The 5118-nt window shown below is 42.8% G+C and overlaps 1 non-coding gene across 1 annotated transcript; it reads left to right on the top strand.

The window, feature by feature from the left end:
- Window positions 1-860: 860 nt before the first annotated feature.
- Trnaa-agc (transfer RNA alanine (anticodon AGC)) lies at window positions 861-933 on the top strand. The gene has a single exon. It is a non-coding gene; the product is annotated as a tRNA-Ala (tRNA).
- The last annotated feature ends 4185 nt before the right edge of the window (window positions 934-5118 follow it).

The following is a 5118-nucleotide window of genomic DNA, read 5'->3' as shown; positions in this document are numbered from 1 at the left end:
CAGCATTCCATCACAGTGACAAAAATACCTGAGGAAATAAGCTTAATGAAAGAAAAGGTTTATTTTGGCTCACAGTTTCAAAGGTTTTAGGTCCATGGTCATTTAGTTTTGTTTTTTGGGGTCCATGGTGGCTTATCAGTACAGGATGGTGGGAGCATATGGCAGAGGAGGCTGCTCACCTTTGGTGGCCAGGAAGCCGAAAGAGAGAAAGAGAGGACGAGACCATTGTCTTAATATCCCCTTCAAGGGCACACTCCCAATGACCCAAGTTCCTTCCATTAGGTTTCACTCCTAAAGATTCTTTCACCTCCCAATAATACCACAGATTGGCGTTCAAGACTTTTATGCATGGGCCTTTGGGAAATAATCCAAATACAAACTACAGCAATCATGTTCTGACTATCTGTACACAGGCCAATCTCAGTAGATAGTGGCCCCCATATTTCTAAGTTCTATGATCTACTCTTTGGCCTGACTTGTTTGACATATCTGCAGCATCTGATGCAACTGATTTTTCCCTCTTTCTTGGAAAGTTTTCTCCATCTGGCTTTCAGAACACAGCTCTTTCTGTTTTCCTCCTATACCATTGGCTGCCGTTTTTTAATATCTCCTTGGATGAATCATCCACTGCCCTTCAACCTCAAGGTCAAAGGTGCTTATGAGTTTAGTCCTAGGATCTCCTTTTTAAAAACATCTCTATATGCTCATTCTCTTTGTGAGTCATCTTGTTTCAGAGCTTTAAATTCCATCTGTATATTGATCAATCTTACAAATGTGTAACTCCACATCCCTCCTTTGAACCTCAAAATTGTGTCTCCAACTATCTCCCTGGCATTGCTACTTAAAAGTGTAATGGGGGCTGGGGTTGTGGCTCAGTGGTAGAGCGCTTGCCTAGCATGTACGAGGCCCTGAGTTCGATCCTCAGCACCACATAAAAATAAATAAATAAAATAAAGGTATTGTGTCCAACTACAACCAAAAATAAATACATATATTTTTTAAAAGTGTAGTGGGCATTGCACCTATTTAATATGTTCAAAACTGAGCATCCAGTCTTCCTCTTACCCAACCACTCCTCCACAATTTTTTACATCTCAGTCACCATAGCTCCATACTTCCCATTGCTCAGCACCCCAAAACTGAAATCATCCCTCACTATTTTCTTTCTATCTCATCCTCCATCCAGTGGTGTAAACAGATCATTTTGGCTCTTCAGGATCTTTAAACAGCACAGTGGTAACCATTGTGGTCCAAACCACCATCCTGACTCACCTGTATTCTTGTGTTCGCCTCTTAATTGGTCTCTCTGAGTCGTATCCTCCAAGTCTTTGCTGAAATACCACCTGCAGTAGGAAGGCTTCCCTGACCACCAAATTTAAAACGAATCAGCCCTCCTGCTAATGATAGTCCTTAGACCTCTTCTCCCAGTAATTTGAACCTTTTTCTCATATTACATAATTGCTTAATTACTTTATTTATCCTCCCCCTCCTTCCTACTAGAATAGGAGCTCTAGAAGCCTGGAAGTATTTGCTATATCCCCAAGGTATAGAACTGTGCTCGGCACAGAGTGTATGTTTCTTTTAACTTTTGTTGAAGGGGTGAATGCACGAGTACTCTCCAGCCTGGATCCCTGCCCTCTGCTTCATCCCTGTCCTCTACTTTTAGCCACCACCTGGTTGTTGAACTCACCTCATTGCACCCTGGCTTCTCTGATCCCCCCTTGTTACTCAGGTGGCCCTACTGGCTCTTGAAGCAGCAAGTCCGAGAATCCTTTCTGCTCCTTTATCAAACTCAAGGCACTTGATATTTTTTTCCTCGGCTCCTGCTCTGCTTGGTTAAACTTGGAATATTAAAATTCATGGTCCAAGAATATCTTTTCTTCTGCCATGACATTTTTTCATGATGACTCCAAACCATTATTGAATCTCCCCATATCTGAATTATCTTAGAGTATGACGAGCAATAACCAGCATTTACATACACCTCTCTTTAAAAGTTTATAAGAATGATTTCAGAGAGCTATTATCATACCCATTTTATCAACAAGAAAACCGAGACCCCCAAAATACTAAAGTACTCATCTCAGTCAAAAATCACAAATAGTTAAGAGAGTACAAATTCTAATGCAGATGGGTCTATATTTAAAACATGTGCCCTTAATTCTGTTATACTTGCTCTTAGGACAAAAGTAAAATTCTTGGTAATTTCTAATTATTTCCTGAAAACAGGAAACTCAAGTTTCCTAGTAACTTATATGCAGGAGTTGTGGTATAACTGTTAGTCTGCAACCTCTGTGGACTTTGACTTCATAGAGCCTTTCTGCCAGATTCATCATATATGGTGGCCTTTGGTGGGGGTAAAAGGATTATAGGACTACTTTTTGAGCCATTAGGTAAGTAAGAGCATCCTGACAAGAAACTTTTTTTTTTTTTTTGCAAGGAAACCAAAAATACATTCCTTTGCTCCCTTCCCCTCCTGCTTCACTAGTGTACCTTGGCAAAACCCACAGTGGTACGTAAGGGCTCATTGTGACGGGAAGGAAAAAGACAGGTACGTCTGTTCATTCTCCAGCCAAATGATTTTCTGCTCCTTAAGTGATATTTACAGGGTCTATTGTTACTGAGGGTCTCAAACCCTCCTGAAAGCAGTCAATGCAAAGTCAGCCATGCACTTAACTGTTACTCAGTCCTGAGGTACCTACAAGTTCTCTTTCTTGCAAGGATTACAAAGAAACAGGTACAAGCGACAATCCAGAGAGCAAGATAAATTATTACATTCACTCGCTGTGCTTTACAGTCGGTAAAGTGTATTTTCACACATCCTGTTATAGCCTCAACATATCCTAATTATAGACACTGTACCAATGAAGAGCCTTGTCCAAGATCATAGACTAAGTACACAGCTCATTCAAGGTTCAAATACAGTTTTCAGATTCTAAGCCCACTGTACTTTGCACCAACCCACACTGGCCTGTCCCAACCTCATGTGTACATAAGTCATAGGTGCCAGCGGTCGATGGGGTCTGCTCTGATCTCCCTACTGACTGCCTCACAAAAGTCAGAATTTAACCACAGCTGTCTTACTTATACTGCTAAACCAGGGTTGCCACCTTGCCCTGGGTCTCCAACCTAGCTAGGATCCCTAGATGGAAGAGACAACTCCCTATACTTCACTTGTGTCCTCAGAGAGAGTCCAGCAACTCTCCGGAGGCTCAGCAAGGCTCAGGGCCTAACAATGCTTTGCTTTCATTATGGCGTCTTTCCACAGCTCTCACCCACAACTGGCTCAACTACAAACCAGTTGTGCGGTTGGCCCTCCATGATCACATTTTAAATGAGGGCATATGGAACAGCGTCATTGTGGGCTGAAGCATGACTGTTTTCTCTACCCACACTCTCCTCCTTTATGATGTTATTCCTTCCTCCTGAATTTGGGATATGAACCAGTCATGGAAGGCGTAAACAGTGCAGGCATGTTGGGTCCAGGGTCATGTACTCCAGTGGCCATGGAAATTAACCACAGGTTCTTCCAACATGGCGTGCCACTCCTAACACTTCCAACACTTTTGTGGTAAAACAGAAATTTCATACACCTAAGGTAGTCCTTTCCAGCTTTTTCACCCCTGGAAGATCTCACTGTTTTTCACATCCTACAACAGACCAGGGCTCGGGACTCAGCCATATAGGATATGTTTGATGATTAGCAACTCTATACAGTGTGGTTTGGGTTGGGTCACTCTCTATGGCCAGGATTGCAAAGAGCTACTCAGAGAGGATTAAGAGCATGCCCCAAACAGGCAGCCAGTCCAAGTTCAAGCCCAGAACCAAGAAAACGAGTCTGCACTCCCACTTCCTGATCTAACCACTAGACTGAGCTCCTGTTGCTCTACAAAAATGACTTGCTTTTAATTAAAATAGGAGCATAAATTATTTTATCCCTCTATTATTGGTGGTAAGTAAATTCACAGTAACTCACTGGATTTTTAAAAAATCTATTTTAAATATAAACACACTGCCATATTTTCTGTGGGTTTGAAAGCTTATGTTAAGTTTGCAAATAAGTCAACTCCATAAAGATAACATCTTTCCCTAAAAAATGTGTTGCAATCTAATGGCGTGCTATGGAAAATTAACATCTTATTAAGAAAATACATGAATCCTCTGTTAGAAAGATCCAGGTAGACTTGAGCTCTCCACCTGCCCCTGAGGCCAGATTGACTGACTGGGCAGTCTCCAAACTGACACCTCCTCTCCCCCCCACCTCCTCCTGGGAAGTGTTCTCTGCAGCACCCACAGGTCTCACAAGCAACAGGAAGCTGTTATTTTATTTTGGGTCATGCTGAACTTTATTTTTGAACCTACCATGTTACAGATCTGACAGGTCCTATATCCACAGAGGGACCTGAATCACTTTGGTCCACCCCGAAAAGACACTATCTCAGACAAAGGCTGCAAAGGAAAGAAAGGATTCTGATCTCTCAGCTCTGCTGTCTGAGAGCCAGAGGATCCAGGTAGGTGTATTAATAACCATGCCTCAGGTGACCATAACTACCAGCTCTCAGCAATGGGGACAGAGTACCAGACTTCTAGCCCATTACAAGGAAAATAAAAGCCCAAGGCCACAAAGAGGTAGATATCATTTTTAGACATAATGAGAGTGATCTGTGCATAGCTCTCCAGGCAAATCTCCTTCCGTTCCTGCTCCTATTCTAAAGAGTGGGTCAGGAGCCCAGCAGACTAATCAAGAGCTCCAGATCCTTCTTGTACCTCAGTGACGGATGTTTTCAGCACCCTGGACCTGAGTTCCTAAGGGGTTCAGTAAATGCCATAGTAAGCCTGTTCTAACCCTGCCTCTCTCCTTCCCCTCCCCAGACCACTGGTCTTCAGGAATCTTACCAAACTAAAAAGGCTCATGTAAATATGAAAAGAGAGAAGCTGTCAAAACCTGCATGAGTTGTTTAAATACCATGAATAAGAACCAGTAACAATAGGCACATCAATGAAGATGTGTTTCCTTCAGACTTGGCCATGTGCCACCCAACGCACGAGTCCCCAGAAAAGGAGGACTCTCTCGGCTAAGGAGAGAGCTCTGTGCACCCGCCCCTTTGCAGCACCCCA

Source organism: Callospermophilus lateralis, chromosome 18 (genome assembly GCF_048772815.1).
Source record: "Callospermophilus lateralis isolate mCalLat2 chromosome 18, mCalLat2.hap1, whole genome shotgun sequence".
NCBI classification, from domain to species: domain Eukaryota; kingdom Metazoa; phylum Chordata; class Mammalia; order Rodentia; family Sciuridae; genus Callospermophilus; species Callospermophilus lateralis.
This window is presented reverse-complemented; position numbering and strand designations above follow the sequence as displayed.